Raw genomic sequence first — 17,403 nt, forward strand, 5'->3', positions numbered from 1 at the left:
GGCCTGAGAGCAACTCGCTGCAGAAACATAAATTCATCCAAAAAACAACATCACAATTAAAAAGAGAAAAAGAAAAAAAATCACTGCCTATATGTGATGTCTTCTCTGGTACCCGATCCACTTAATAAAGCACTGGAGATAAAACGGCCAAAACTTAATCAAGGTCAGACTCTATAGACTCTTTTCCAAAAAAATACTTCATGTATTTGTGATGATGAACTCTTGTGGAGAAAAGCTGTTAACTAGAAAATCCCTCTCACTACTGTCAGTGCTCAAGTAAATGCAAAAAAGACATAAAGACATTTAATAAAGAGCATATATTGCACTGCTATTTCTAAGGGAACATATGTGTGCATTTGTTAGCAGTTAAAATCACACAGATGTTTCATTTTATCGCAGGTTAACAAACTGACAGGTGAAATGCGACTTTTACGAACTTGCTAGATATTTGTGTTAAAAATACTAAAATATTTCACGGAGCATGAACAGTGAATACATGAAATACTGCTAAAAGCCAGAATTATTCTTAAGAGAATAAATTCAATGTCTTGTTGTTACAGTTTTTTTTTAAATCATGAAATTAATTTTGTTTCGGTGACACTGACATGATATAATGTGGTTAAAAACTCGCCAGTGCCTCTCATTCAGCCTCCCAGGACGACATTCTGAGGTTTTCCGTGGTCAGGAAGGTCAGAGTGAAAATTTATTGGGGTTACTGACTTCCCAGGATTGTTGAACACTTCCTGTGTTGTTACAAAGTTGCTCAACAAATGCATATTTCTTCATCTGTTGTAAAACACAAAGCTTAAGTTGGTGTTGCACTACACAGCTTGAAGGTTGAGATGCATTAATATCACTATGTCTATTTCCATTCCTTTTTTTTTTTTTCAAAATCTGAAATACTGGACTGTATTCCTGTCCTCTATAAGAGCTTTAAAACTGTCATGGGTGGGACACTTAAACTTTCTAATGAAAGCCAGACTGATGAGGTTATTTTAGAGTTTGCAGACATATAGAATCAGGGAAACTTAAACACATCCCTGCCCTTATTTAAGATTTGGCAGATGTGGAGATGGCTTATTAAGTATCCAATTAAGGACCAATGTGGGCCCAATAAATCAACCTGACCCAGTGAAAACTTGAAAAGACGGGACTGAAGATGGAAACAGTATAAGCTGTAGTGCGTGTGTGTGTATTACTTATGTTTTGCGTTTTTTGAAGTTTTACTTATATCCAGTGCAAGGTGTTATATAGATGTTGGATTATAAAGATGTTTTTTTGTTTTCATATTTACCTTTAATGGTGAAGAAACTACTAACCCAAGAATGAATCCACATTAAATGACTTCCAATCCTCTCGAATTTAATCCTTTTCGTGTTCATGGTGCCACGTGACCTGACCTTGGTGGTTTAAACATTTCCATGGTCACAGTGACCTCCACAAATGAGTAACATTGCTGTGTTAATTTAAGATTGTGGGTACAGTAGTTCTTTTTCCTCCCTTTGTACATCATTTAATAAATCTGCTTGAGAACAAAGCTCTCAAAATTACATTTAACAATATTTGTTAAGTTTGTTAATCCTTTGGCTTAGTCCATTTGCTAACAGGATAAGTTTATTCGCTAATACAGTCATATAAAAAATACTTTTAGTACACTCCATGATTAAATAGCTGGTAGAACCACCTTCAGCAGCGATAACATCAAGTAATAATTTTTTGTATGATGGCAAATGCACTGTTTTTTTACCCCCTGCTTTTCTACTCAAAAGCACTCAAAGCATTTTGTACAGCATCCCTCGTTCACCTGTTCTCACAGGAACTTTTTTTATGCTTTTTGAAACCAAGTGCTCTCTATTTAACAATCACACACATTCACATATCACAGAGCAACTTGGGGTTCAGTATCTTGCCCAAGGAAACATTGGCATGTAGACTAGAACAAGCAGGGATCGAACCACCAACCTTTCAAATAAGCAAATGAACTGCTCTACCCTTGGCACTACATCCACTGCAGTGTGACTTTATTAATCCTCTCACCTCACTGGGGAGGAATTTTGGCCCTCTCTTTTTTTATATTATTGCTTCGGTTCATTGAGGTTTCTGAACTTTCTTATGGTTCTCACAGCATGAATCAGGTTGAGGACTTTGAGTGGGCCATTGCTACACCTTAGCCCGTTTTCCAATTCTACCTACTCTGATTGACTTGCCACGGATCGCCACAACTCGACTCGGATCGACTGATTTTCCGCTACAATACGTGGTTGTCACCATAACAACATGTCCGAGCGTCCTGCAACGTAATTAATAGCGACAAGAATGGTACAAAAAAGGTGGACGTCCAACCAAGAATATACCTGCTGCTTGGTCTGAGGCTTTTCATCTGACTCGAGTAACACAGTGTAGCCATTTCCTGTAAACTCATCGAGTGATGCTGCTGACCAGCCAAGTCTGATGATGTAGGTACCAATGGAAAAGGGGCTCCTTTTTCTTTTCTTTTTCAGCCATTCTGTTGTTGGTTTGTTGCTGTGCATAGGTTCATTGTCCTGTCGCATGACCCAATTTAGGTCAACATTTAGTTATTAGATGTCAACTTGACCAGATCCTGTGGCTTGAGAACAAGCTCAAATCATCAGCCCTCTACCACTATACTTAATAATTTAAGGTGTTTGTGTTTGTTTTTTGTCAAATGTGGAGCTTTACATTATGGCCAAACACCTCAACTTTGGTCTTGTCTGTCCAAAGGATATTTTTCCCTGAAGTTTGGTGCTTTGAACAGATGTAGCTGTGCAAACCTACAGTAAGCTCTGCTGCCATGGCAACCCTTCCCAACAAGCTTGCTTGGTTTTGTTTTGCAGTTTCTGCGAAAATGGTCTGAATTTGCTGTGATGCCAACTCATGGGTAGATTGTGTCATTGTGTTGACACACACCTGAATGCTTCAAACCTGCAGACAGTCGAAAAGTCTGATTTTGTAGGGCTGCTCACACTTGCTGATGATCACTTAATCAAGTGCATTTGATTAGCAGCACTCGGCTAACTACTTACCCTCTTAATTCCTGTTGAAGCAGTAAGAGTGTACTACTTTTTCCAGAACTGCAGCGACTGCTAAAGCTTTCTTTTGACCATACTGTATGCGTTCACTTTAAACACTTCAGTGGAACACTTTATTGTTTTATAAAGAAAACAAGCGATTATTTCACTGAGAGTATTCCCCTATTGCCTGTATCGAATGTTTAATTCTATAAAAACAACTATCCAGTACACACTAGAGCCACATATCACAGCCTCCTTGGCCTAAGCTCGCCTTGGCAGTATAAAAAACTTAACATGAAAATAGTCTTAAAAAAAGTCTCTGGGCCTCTTCAGCTGGAGTAAAATACAATGCTCTTATCACTGTTAATAAAAAAAATACTGATGATATGTTTATGGCATGCCACTTTTACATTATAAAATCCAGTTAGATACAATCCATTCCTATCCTGTTCTGGTTAAGTTTTCCAACCCTTCAGTCTGGCAGCTCTCAGACTCGGGAGGCCCTTTTCTGTGAACCCACTTCCTGTTGTCAAACAGACAAATACTTTCTCTGAGCAAACTGCAAATGGGAAATTGATGAGAGAGAAACATGTCGGCCGAATTATGAGCGTGATAGTCACCATCTTGTTAATTGTCCTTTCATCAAGTCGGGGAGGTGATGATTATAAACATACACTGTAAATGTGAGCGGGACTCTAAGCACTTCAGCCGCTTCAGGAGGCCCTGCCCCTGACTCCCGGAAAGCTTTACATTTGTGTTTTGGCTACGCCGCCTGATTGAAACTGTACGATCAGTCCAACTTCACATTGTTTATGTGCCTTTGCTACTATGTGTGCACCCGTGTTTAGGCTGAGGTGAAAGATTTCTTTATTTTCCTTCAGATCGTCCCCTGGTAGTCCTGAATACCTTCATGGCTCTTTAAATCCAAAGGGTGTAAAAACTGAACACCGGTCGGTGAAGTGTGCAGTCAGAGGAAGTCGATTTTTCTCAATTTGTCAACATTCTTTATTTGGGCGTTGGCGTCTTAAAGCTGAGTGGATAGGAAACCGCTAAAATCCAATCTAATCTAAATTTTCATATAAGAAATCCATATCCTCATAAGGCACCAGGTGCTGTAGCGTTATAACAGGCGTGAAATGAGTCCTTTGCTGCAAAGCTTTGAAAGGACAGATTGGATAAGGAGTAGTCGAGCAACAGTCACGATTTTACTCTTGGATTTCATCCTGATCGCTACCACAAGCGCTAATTAAATGGTTATCTCAGTGCCCCATTTCATTTTAATTCCATCATTTCCATTTGATTTGTAACACATGGCCGAGGTATTTGTTCTTTCTCTGCCAGTGTGAGAAAAAGGGAACAGAGAGACTTCTCTTCAGCTCAGAGTCAGTATACACCTTCTAATTGACAAAGTGTGCTTTCTTTGGGTAAGCGTATCTGTCCAGGTGTCACCAAATACACCAGGCTGTTAACACATTAGACGTTTATGAGACACAAATAAATGGAGTGTAATGTACCTGACAGAGGAAGTAGTTGAGTTAATGACATCTAGCCGCCGCTGCCGTTGCTGCTGCTGCTCATATCGAAAGTCTGTTAAACCTCAGCAGGTTTCCCCAGAATAAAAAATCTAGAATAAAGCTGAACCTGAACTGACAAATTGCCTTTTTATTGGGCCCGTCTTCATGCATAAAGTGTTGTGTAACTCTCCTGTGGTAAACTCCATATGTTAGCACAGGTCAAAACCAAACTCATCCTTTTCTGTCTGTCTCACTTCATAAATCCTTCAGTCTTGTGGTGTAGGTTTGGGAATACAATAATATGCTGAGAGAAAATGGTGCCAAGTGGTTTACGGCTGTCTGTCGTCAGTAATTTCATAGACCAGATGGTGACAGGTGACAGTGAAACATGCAAGTCCTTGTTTCTATCCGTTATTTTCTAGGGAGCAGCTGTGGAGAAAACAATAAGAAATGAGATTTTAGTCTATACCGATCAGCTACCACAACAACAGAACCACTGACAGGTGAGATGAATAACAGTAGGCACTTTTGGACCAGAGAGAGAAGGAGGACTTCCTGAGCCTAACCGCCCACTACTGAGCCCCCGTGAGAACAACATACCTTTTCAAAGCCTGTTTTCTGTTTGCATTCCAGCAAAAGGGAAGACGATGTGATCCAAGCTGTGCATTTGTAGTGTTTAATGGGGGGAAAGGAAGGGTATCTGACAGTTTAAGCTAACCAGCTACACTAATTACAGTGGGCAGGGGAAATATAGATAGAAAAATCTATACTGCTTTACTGCATAGCAAGTTTTCTCAAGGCTTAAATAGGCGCATGTAGCTGGTAGATGAGTTGGTGTCTTTTGGAGCATTTTTAATCAAATTATCTGACAAATAATGTGGCCTGTTATAAGGTACAGCCTGTCCAAGTAGTTAGTGCTTTAGTTTTGGGGAGTAATATTACTGTTTTTTTTATTAGTCTGTTACTTGGCAGTGATTACAAGACTATTGCCAGAGTGATTTGAGACAGAAGAATGGCAAAAAGTGTAAAAGGGAAGTTTTACAAGAGGTAAGAGGAAAAGAGGGAGGAGCTAGTGAGGAGGAGAACATGCAGAGGTTTGGTGTGACAGAAGAGGATACAAAGGAAAGGGTGAGATGGAGCTGTAATAAGAAGACAATGACTTAGCTCTAATGAGCTGGTATCTAACTGCCGCATCATTACGAAGTTTGCTAGTGTTAAGTCTTAACTTAGACCAGGTTCAAACAAGGTAAATCTTACATTTCTCATTTGATTCAGGTTAATCACTTTAGAAGTATAAAGGCAGGTTAGACCGCAACTAAGAAATTTCAGTTTTCCACCAGGAATAAAACAATGAAAAACTGCACTCTGGGAAGCAAAGCTATTCAATTAGAACCTGCATAGAAAAGAAATGATTCCAATAATTAACTTATATCATGTATGTATCCTTTATGGTTACCACCAACAAATTTTATGGCTAAAAAGGTATTTAAAGAATCTTTCTTCATACTGTTATTTTCCATTTCAAGGTAGACTATATTTCTGATATTTAATCTGACACACTGAATACTTTAAGTAGGATGTTGGGAAAGCTCAGTCATAGCAGGGGAAAAGAATGATGTGTGCCGCTCGTATCACAAGAAGAGAGGAGGGAAACCAAAGGCAACACAGACTATTTTCCAGTGGCTCAATTCAGCCTTCTAATTAACCAGACATCCAATATCCCAAGAAGTTCATCAATCAAAGTTGTCAAAAAAAACCTGAGAGAAGTCCCGTCTGTCCAACCAAAACACCGCAGAGGAATCTCTGTTGAACATAACTGGAATTCAAGGTGTCCTGATCCTGTGTGTGTGTGTGAGAGAGAGAGGGAGTGAGCGCCTATCTGCATGTCTGTTTGTGTGTGAAAGTCATTCAACAGCTACTGCAGCTGCGAGCAGCAGAAGAGAAAGAGATGGAAAGTACTGCAGCTTGTGTACAGCCTCAAGTTTCTCCAGTTTTAAGTAAAGACTCGTGAAATGTATGCTGACAAATTCAATATGTTGTTTACATTCATGTTTACTGTAGCAGAAATATTTCGACTCATTATTGTAAGATGAGACGTTTTCCCTTTGCCAACCCACCACTACTCTCATGCAATCTCTTAAAAACGGTGGTTTTACAACCGAATGGTTTTTATACTTCCTGGCTCGCAGGGACAATTGGTGATCACAGACAACTCCTTATATGGGGGAACTCCCCATCCTACATCTGTGCCAAATTGAAATCAGAATCATGCTGATAATTACTTTTTTACGACCTTAAAGATGACAGTGATTAATTGCTACCAACAATATCCCCCAAAGGTCACATGCTTTATTTGTATAAAGAGAAAATCCACACTACTAGCCATTTCAAATGCTTTTTTGTACATTTACAACATCCTCGGTGTGTTCCCACAAGCTTTAATACAGCAGATATACATTTATGAAACAGATCAGATTGTTCCAAGATTAATACCACAGTAATAATATGCTGTCAAAACTTTTAAAACAAACATCCTGACACTGGATATTTTCCCTGACATGATATATTGACTTGTAATTCACATTACATGCACTGCAGCAAATCAGCTGATGTCATCTGCTGAAGACTGTATCACTGTAAAACAAGTTAAAACCATAAGGCAATAACAGAAAGACGTCTTCTTTTGTTTAATAAGGAAATAATTGGGTTTCATCAGTCTTCATGTTTGAATATAGTTGGCTTTAACACAGTATCAAATATTTTTTGGCAACTTCAGCCCCTAAAGTTGGCATAAAACAGCATAAGCCCATTCCTGTTGCAGTTTTTAAGCTTTACAGGAATAGGAGTCTGACTCCCAACCAAAGTTTAAACTTATACGTTTCTTTTCTACTGAAGCTGAGGATTTTACCCTACAATATAACTAAGACCAAAGGTGAAACCATTGAAAACGGTGGCTTTGGGAGGGGTAACCACAAGAAATCACCTGCTGAACTCTGGGTTGGTTTTCAAAAGGCACCCAGGCAGAACTGGCTCTGCACCTGCACCAGCTTGATGCATGTACAAAGTTTCATCAATTAGATGCGAAGGTATTATATTATGACCTCCTCCAATAATCAACAGTTACACAAGGAAGGGAATGCATCTCATATTAACAATGAATACCAAATGTCATTTAATACATGACTGGAGGTTTTGTGTGACATCTAAAACCTCTGAGCTCAGAGTCAGTGTAATCTGGTCATTATAAGAAATCATTTTATGACATTTTAAGCAGTTTTTGAGACATTTCAATATGATAAAACTTATGGTGACACAAGGAAAGGAGTACTTGCTCTGAAACCCGAATGCCAGATTTCTAGTGGAGAGTACATCCTTTTTTAACCAGCTGTTGGCGTTAGATGAAAGGTGAAGGGATCATCACAGACAGTAACTATTTCCATGCGCACCATGCTATCTGAAGTAATTTTTATCAGTTAGAGTATTTTAGCTGGACTGAGATTGCCATGCCAAGAGTGACACCAATATGACACGTGTAATAATCACTGATGACTGTGTTCGGCTTCAAAGCTGGCGTATTGAAAAGACCCAGAGAATTGCTTCCATTCAAACTGTACACATGAAAAGAGGCCACACGCACTGATTCTCAGACTCTCGTCTCAGTGAATTTATTACAGCTCCACAGAGCGTCAGGTATCTACAGCATTCCCACCTACTACTGCAACTGTTCTGCACCCATCAGCAGACGCTTAAAATGTCAGTACTTGCTTCATGGATGAATTAAAGACAGCATTACAGTGTGAAGAAGTCATGTTTTTTTCATCTTTGCAAAGTGGAAAAATAAAATCCCTTCAGGAGTAAACTGAGTTTGTGCACTCAGTAACCTCAGCTCCACATAATTTGCATCCTAATTTACAGCTCGTGGCAGAGAAATCCCACCTTTAGGAAATCAATTATGAGAGAAAGCTTTGTATGGATGTCCTCTGAGTGAAGGATCACTCTCTCTGCGCAGGTGTTGAACGGGTTTATTATGCATCTTAAAATGTACGATGCTGTAAAGTCCCACATTTGATTAAGACTGATTTTCAGGTCCAATTCAAAATTTTGCCCACATCATTACTCCAAAGTTGCTTTATGCCTTTAGCAGAAAATAAATGAGGTTGGATACCCAGTGATACTGATTTCTCAGCATCAGCTGCTTAACATGCTCTGGCGACCCTAAATTTAGGACTTACCCAACAGAGGTGAAAATATCTTTAAACTCTCAGCTTTCTAATATAAATTCTGTGTAATATGAGATTACACCAGTGTGACAACAGAGGAGCTAACATTCATGTTTCCTACCTTCCTCAAGATCTCAAGAGGACTATTTACTGCTCTGCACAACATGTGAAATTTTCATGTTACCCTCATGCAATTGTCTGAAGCTCATGGAAAAACTGGTTACACGGTATCATGACTGATTTAGACATCTATAAAAGAATCTGCAAAAAAAAAAAAAAAGGTAAACTTGAAGACTTTGAATAGCGCATCTATTTTGCATAATAATACATTTTTAAAAACTGAATCTAGAGAAATCTCGAGATCCCTGTGCGCAGGGGACAAGGTCGTATTTAAATATTGGATGCCTAGCGCCCAGGCGGCGTTGGATTCAGCAATTAAAATCATTGCATGGGCTCAACACTTTCAAGAAATCACTGTCTGTGAACACAATTCTCTGCCATGCTCTGCCATGCAAAGAAGAAGTCACGTGTGAGCATGATCCAGAAACATAGCCAGCTTCTCTCAAACAAGCCTTATTTAACACGCAGAGTGGGAAACTGTCCTGTGTTCAGATGATTCAAAGTTTGAAATTCTTTTTGGACAATATCGATGCCAGGTCTACTGTACAGAACAGGCAACTGAAACACACGATCAGTGCTAAAAAGCTATATCTGATTTTAAAGCAACATATGCTCACATCCAGGTGTATTTTTCAGGAAAGGCCTTGCATATTTAAGCAAGACAATGGTAAACCACATATTGCATTACAACAACAAGGCTAGAAGAGTCCAGGTGCTGAACTGGCCTGCCTTCAATCTAGACCGATCACCGACTGAAAATTTGGTGCATCATGAAACAAACAAGTATGACAAAGTAGACCCAGGACTGCTGAGCAGCTGGAATCCTGTAACAGACAAGAATGAGTCAACATTCCTCTTCCAAAAGTCCACCAGCTGGTCCAGTTCCCAGACCTTTACATGCTACACAGTGATAGCCTAATACTCTTCCTGCCATCAAAATGTGCTAAAATGTTTCATTTACATTTCCTCAGTTTAAACATTTAATATGTTTTCTATGTTCTATTGTGGGAAAAAACTTGTACTGTATTCTAATGTGAAACATTTATGAGATCTACAAGTCATTGTATTCTGTTTTTAATATGTATTCTGCACAGCGTCTCGACTTTTTTAAAAGTAGGGTTGTACTTTTTTTGATCCTTTCTGTGTATGTTATATTTTTATCCACTGTGGTGTTGTAGCTCTTGTTGGTCTTTGCAGCTGACATATTTTAAAGTCATTAGCCACCATTTTCATCCCCCAGGGGTATCGAATAATTAGAGACAGACTGAGCGGACTCGTTTTACTTTAAAAAGTTTTATTCTACAATGCCAACAAAGTTTGATTTATAAAAACCATTTTCATCGTCCATGAGAAGAAATGCACAACTTAAATCTGGAATACCTTCAGCATCTCTCTGCCTCATAAACACATTTGCTGACAAGTTCTCTGATTTAAAGCATCCAATGGGAATCCTCAGCAAAAACACACTAGTTCCAAGAAAATCTAAGCAGTGTTTTAAGTTGGTAGGCACACTGCTGCTATTTCCCTCGGCTTCTGGCAGCGGCACGTAAAAGATTAGTCATCCAGAGTTGTCACTGCTGGCACATCTCGGGTCTTACCAGTGTGTGACATCATACACGTGGAAATTAAACCCAGCAACCGTATCGGCCGTGGCCAATTAAACCCCTCAATGTTTTGAACCAAACAGAAGTAAATATGGAATACTGGAGCAGATCTTACGTTCCAGTTTGTATGAAGTCATGTCTCTTTACAGATGGATACCTGCTTTTTATCTCATTTTAAAATCGTGTAGCCATTTGTAATCTTTATGAAGATTGAGAAGGATCATGAGAGTTACTTCACATCTGTTGTGTTGCTTTTTTTACTGGCAAATGTATAATTTGACTTGAATCGAGGGAAATTTCAGCAGCATATGAAACATAATACAGATTAGGTGCTATTAATGTTGTATATCTGTGTGTCACCTCAAGAATTCAGCAAATCTGACAATGATTCATGCCTTTTCCCGACCGAGTCAATTACCTTAAAACAAAATATTTTTGAGTATACAGCGCAGCACTTAATTTAATGGCACAGTGTAGACTTGTAAAATCGGTTGAATCCAGCTGGCTTACGGTTTTACAGCAGAGTCTCAATGCTTCAACGCTTTAAATGCTTTCTTATGCTTTTACTGCTCAGACCTGTGAAGAAATTACTGCTCTGTAGGTGAAAATAATTAGCGCACAGGAGTTAGAAACAGACTTTGTTCCATCATCCCTCACACTCTGTGCTGCAGCAGGTCACGACGACAGTTTCAAAGTTAGTCTTTCTTATGTTACAGTCGTCAAACTTCTGTCTTCTGTGATGCCACTCAAAGCTGAACATACTCAGCTGGTGTCAATGATAGAAACCAAAGCAAGAAGCTTTCTTTATGTATTCTTAACTTGAGATTTTTGCTCTTGTATTAGACAAATGCACAACTGATGGGTTTTTTTTGTTGTATTTTTTATTGTATTTTGTCATTTTTTTTAGTTTAGTTTAATTAAAATTATCTGTCAGGGGGCATGTATTAAAAAATTCTTCTTATTATTAAAAAACGTTAATCCCCTGAGAGAAATCCATCCAAATTCCATCCTCAGTTCAATCAGATCAAGACAACGGATCTGGTTTTCCTTTAAGCCGCTGTTTGAAACATAGGACACTAAGACATACCCTAACTGCAAGTAACAAAGTGAATCTTAACAGTGTTTGGCATCTTTATAGCGGATGGGTTAGGATACTAACCATGTACTGTTTCTGCTCAGTTACCTAGAAGCTTCATTCCTGTCGTAGCCTACATTCTCAAACTGAGGAGGCTGGGTTCATTTATCAGTGACCGTGTCATTTGTTGTCAATGCCATATTGATGTGGGTTACATCATTGCCCAAATGCCCTAATATATACAGAACGAACATCAGTAAGTAAATGTATCACCATTCATTCTCCCTGAAGTTCAGCCTTGCTTTCCATTTGTTGCTAATCCAAGTGGTAACATTACATAACAGTTTACAGTATATTTATATGCAATACAAAGGCTGCACGAAGTTTAATCACCTGTGTCTTTTAATAGAATCTCAGTGTGAACTATTGTACTGTGAATCCACCGAGTGAGCCGGTGAAGAACTTCACTGCTAAAAGCCATTAAGTGACTGACAAAAATCATTTAGGTGATAAGAACTGAAAACAGGCATAATCTAAAAGTAAGTAAAATGAAAGTGCTCAGTGCCTAAAAGTCTCAGATGTAAGTGTTAATTAATGAAAACTGTCAATGTAATATATCTGAAGGCGATTTTGGATCAGTACTAATGTTTTTGCACTTTATTGCTTCAAACATTATTGCAATCATATCAAATGTGTTTGCACAAGTAATTTAAAAATTCAGTGGGTGAAATTAAAAATGTGATAGACTGCAATGACAAATAACTATATATATATATATATATATATATATATATATATATATATATATATATATATATATATATATATATATATAATATTATTTATTATATAATAATATTGAAAACTAAAGACATAATTACTTAATTTATTAATATCGTTTTAGTTGGAAGTTGTGCCGAATGGAATTGAAAAGATATGGTGACTGTGTTGGCTTTGTTTCAGCAGTTCTATAATCAGTTGTATGTTGACTCCTTTAAAACCATATACTTGGCTTTTATGCAGTTATTTGGTAAAAAAGAGATTTCATGCAAACTAAATGCATCCATGATTTAGTAGCTTGTAGAACCATCTTTAGAGGTAAGCTGAAGTGATTGTTTTCTGTGTGACGTTATCAGCGTCTCACATCAACGTGGAGGAATTTTGCCCAACTTTTCTTAACAACAATGCATCAGTTCATTAAGGTTTGCAGCCATCCATTTATGCACAGTTCTCTTAAGGTCGTACCACAGCATTTAAAACAGGTTGAGGTCTGGACTTTAATTTGGGCCGTTGCAACACGTTAATTCGTTTCTTTTTCAGTCACTCTGTTGTAGAGTTGCTGTTGTGCTTGGGATCGTTGTCGTTTTGCATGATCCAATTAAGGCCAAGTTTTAGATGGCCTCACATTTGCTTTTAGAAGACTTTGAAATACAGACAAGTTCATGGTCGACTCAATGACTGCAAAGTTCCAGTTGTTGAAAAACAAGCCCAAATCATCACCATGGGCTCCACCACAATGCTGACAGTTGGTGTGAGGCGTTTCTGCTGATATGCCGTGTTGGTTTTTGCCAAACATGGTGCTGTGCATTATGGCCAAACACCTCCACACTAGTCTTGTCTGTCCAGAAGACATTGTTCCACTAGTCTTGGGGTTTGTTCTGATGCAACTTTGCAAACCTAAGCTGTGCTACCATGTTCTTTGTAGAGAGAAGTTTTCTCCTGGCAATCTTTCCAAACAAGCCATACTTATTCACTTTTTTTCTAACTGTATCATCATGACTTTTACAGTTTTCAGTTAGCATGTTAAATGGTAAAGTCTGAGATGTCGCCTTTGGAGTGTTTTTTGCAGTTTTTCTGAGCATTACACAGTCTGTCATTAGGGTTAGGGTTAGGGAAGGTCCTACGTAAGCAGTAAGGGTGTAAACCTGAAAGCTTTGTCTTCACATTAATGAATAGTGAAAAGGAAATCTAGAATCTAGACTCATTACCTCCAGTTTTGTTTTTCCTGTTGTTTGTTAAGTGTTTTTGTGGAGCATTCCATAAAATCTTGTGGATTCAGGTTTAGCAGCTTCTTTTTCAGGATTATAAACTCATACTGTGACACAGCACACATTAGACTGAACTAGAAAATCAACAGGGAACTCAGTGGATGACTGTTCAATCTGATGCTTTGCTAAACTCACACAGTATATAACAGCTCTAAAAACCTTTTAATATGTAACGTTAGACCTGAGAAAAACAAATCTACACATTTAGAGGTTTCACAGCCAATAAATGACTTTTGGACCATGCTTCTTTCATCGAAAGCAATCCACCTAGAACTTACACTGTTTTTACAGCAACTGAGCTGCAGAAAATCAACTGATCCTATCATCAGATTATAGAACAGAATTTAGGGGTTTTCCACTGAAAACGTCTGTGGGCATATTAACTAAATAAGGGTCTATTATCGGAAAGGTGGAAAGAGGTGTAAACATGATAGATTGCTCTGTGAAGAACACATTGTCCTCATGTGTTTATATGCCAAGCTATATTACAAAACAAGTCATATTACTGGATAATTGATGTTATTGTCACACAGTAGTACTGTCCATGTGCTCAATGCATGTATGCAACAATGAAAGAGAAGAACGCCAAAGGTTGACATAAAACCTCTTGATTTAAAAACCTCTTGATTTAAATTTATATTTGGATCATAGAGGATCCCACAGTGTTTCTGGTCATATTTTATACTTCAAGATTCAGTTTTATTTGTCCCAAAAGTGGCCAATGGCTTTTCCAGAGAAGCACTCACAAAGAAACAAACGAAAAGAAGTATAAATCTGCAAATGCATATATCAAAACCTGTACAAGAGAAGTAGAACAAAAGCAAGATAAATCAAGAAAAATGGCACTGCCTGCTAAAGGTTAAATAGTAAATGTGCACAACTCATATCAAGCTTTTTTATCAGAGCAGTTCACAAAGGGCTTTAATTGTCTCAGAAAATACTACTAAAGTGCAATTTTAGTTAAAAAATAAATGGTTTTAACAATTACATGCATTCAACCCACGTTCGTATGAAAAGACTAAGAGGAGAAGAAGAAAATGAGGAGAAAATGGAGGGTAACATAACCACAGCGATTAGTATGAAGCACATCTGTAGCTTTTTTAATAGCCAGGCCTAGCATAATTGCCCTGTGCATTGTTTTTATACTGCCCACAGCCTGCCAAGCTGCAACTGGCTGTCCAGAGCTTTAATAACCTGTACTTATTCTATGCACACTTAATTTGAAAATAACACCACTAAAAAGCCTTGTTGGTGGCCCCAGTTTAAGGCTCTGCATTACCTGAGTTGTAACTGTTCTTTAGCTCCATTCATCGGCTGATTAATGGCTTTGTTGCTCTTGATCAAACGTCATGGAAATCCATTATTCATTTGTCCAAGCCACGAGCATAACGTAATAATTTACAGTACAGAGCGTACCGCAAATAAACAAATTTAATACATGACCACACGTAGGAAGGAAAATTAATCTTTTTTTTAAATTTCTGCATAAATTAAAGGCTTTTATTTGTTTTTTCTAGCAAACAAACCATTAGTTTCTTTTTTTGTTTTATCAGTGTTGCATGACGTCTTATGTTTGCACCACTTAGGAGCTGTTTTTGAAAACCTGCTGTACAAATAAATCATTGTTATTATTTCTTACAAGTTATCTAGGGAGTAATTAGCTTAAAGCAGTGTTTGTGTACCCCTGTGTGATTCTCCAGACCATTTAACCTAAATACACTCATTATCCTCCTGCTGTATTTATGGGCATTTTGTCATCGCACCCTCTCTCCATGAGAGACTTCTGCTGTGGAGTTCAGGACAAGTGGTCAAAAATCTGAAACTCGAGTCACCATCGTTGTCCCTCCTCAGTCGGCACGTTGCCGTGTGTGGTGCTTTTGTCTAAGTTTCATTAATGAAGCCGCACAAGGAGAGTCTTATTTTCTTTAGCAGTGTTCACGTATTGCTACGAGAAAAGAGATTTTATATGTAGATGCCTCCGTGCACTCAAAGTAAAGAGAGGAGCTCCAACAGCATATTTAGTTACCGTAAAGCAGAAATGCAGAACATATGAATCTCTTGCTGGACTCTTCACTGCTGCTCAGGGGTTTGGCTGTTGTTTTTGTAGCTCAGACATCCAACCACCCGGAGCCATACAACTCAACCTGACTTCACCTGTTACCTGTGTTTTGAAATAGATCTCTATACAAGGGGGAAAGATGTCAAGCCTTACAATTTAATGTAGAAATGCAATGAAATTAGATTTAAACTAAAACGCTGTGAGACTGCTTTGTTTGACATGTTTAACTTTCTTTTACAAAGAACTGCACATCCCGATTTAGCCAAGTGGTTTTTCTTGTCCTGTGGAGACCAACATTTGCATGATGCTCATGGGATAACATCTGCCTCAGCCAATCAGTGTTTGAGATGTCATCACATAGAGTCCTGCTGGCAATGCCAAGGAAAGGAAAAGCCAAAAGAAATGAAACTACAACCTACCTACAAGTCTGGCACTCAGATTTGCTTTACACTAGTCTGCTACTGCAGCTTTATTTCCATGGTGACATTAAAATAAATCTAGGTCTGATTATAACAACAAAATTATTATTACCATTTTTACTCAAACAGAAAAAAGATAACATTTATCTTGCATCAGTGAGATAGCCAGGTTGCTACAAGGCAAAACTAATAAGCATTGCTATCTCTCTATAGCGTGCTTACGTCAGCTAAACACTTCAAACTTACCTAACCCAAACACTACTAAAAATGACAATGCTAGCAAGCCACAAAGCCAAGAATGACCAGCCTTAGAGTTTAAATACAGATACCTGACTCAAAAAGCTTCTTTTCATATTTAACAGGTACTAGCAAAATACCTGGTTATATCAAATATATATCAGCTATCGAGTCATCATTCAATGTCTAACTTGTTAAAATTATGTGAATAAAACTAATAATCGTTCAGCTAAACATGCACTCTGATCAAGTGCTAATATTTTAGCAGGTTTCTTAGTGTTGCTGGAATATGAATCCTTGACTACGCGAGCCTATAGGATCCAGTTCACAGACCTTACAAGATCATGACATGTTTTTCAACTTATCTGTAGATTGAGAGCAAAGATTGCAAAGCAGCTGCTCGTTTATTTCATGCTGCCGACCATCTCTACTGGAGCTGTAACATTAGTGCCTTGCTCAAGAGCCTTTGAAGGGTCGAGGTAACAGGGAGACTTTTTTCTCTGTTTCTTTTTTTTTCTTTTTAGTGCAGCTGCTTCACTTATTCAAAATGCCACCCTTTGACCACAAGGTCACTTCTCTTACCGTCAGACCTTTGTGCCACATGGAGAAGTACTCTCAGAGCCCTAAATGTAAATACCTCTCTGTTAGTTTTTGCTCAGGCCAGGACTAACAGGAATTCAAGCTGTGCTAGCGCACCATTAGGTCCTGGCAAATGAAAAGACATAATTCAGATTATTAAGTCGGGGGATTGTCAGAAACACTGTGAATATTGCACGCGTCTAAAATAGCCTCCTAATTGAATCTGTCAGTGTGCCCTCATCTGGCTATTAAACATTTAACTCTTTGTACACGGTGAAATATAGACTCCAAACATGAACTTTAGCTAGTAACCATTTCAAGTCAGTGTTTGCTTTTTCACACACTGCCACAAAGCCATACTGTTTTACATTGTACAGCACTGAAGCTTGAAGTGTTTTAAATAGATTTTATTAATCTCCTACATTGGTGTGAAGCATCCATAGAACACTAAATAACGGCTGTGTGAATGGCACAGGTGTGGTCGGCGTCTGTCAGG

The sequence above is a fragment of the Oreochromis aureus genome, linkage group 2 (genome assembly GCF_013358895.1).
Source record: "Oreochromis aureus strain Israel breed Guangdong linkage group 2, ZZ_aureus, whole genome shotgun sequence".
In the NCBI taxonomy this organism is placed as follows: domain Eukaryota; kingdom Metazoa; phylum Chordata; class Actinopteri; order Cichliformes; family Cichlidae; genus Oreochromis; species Oreochromis aureus.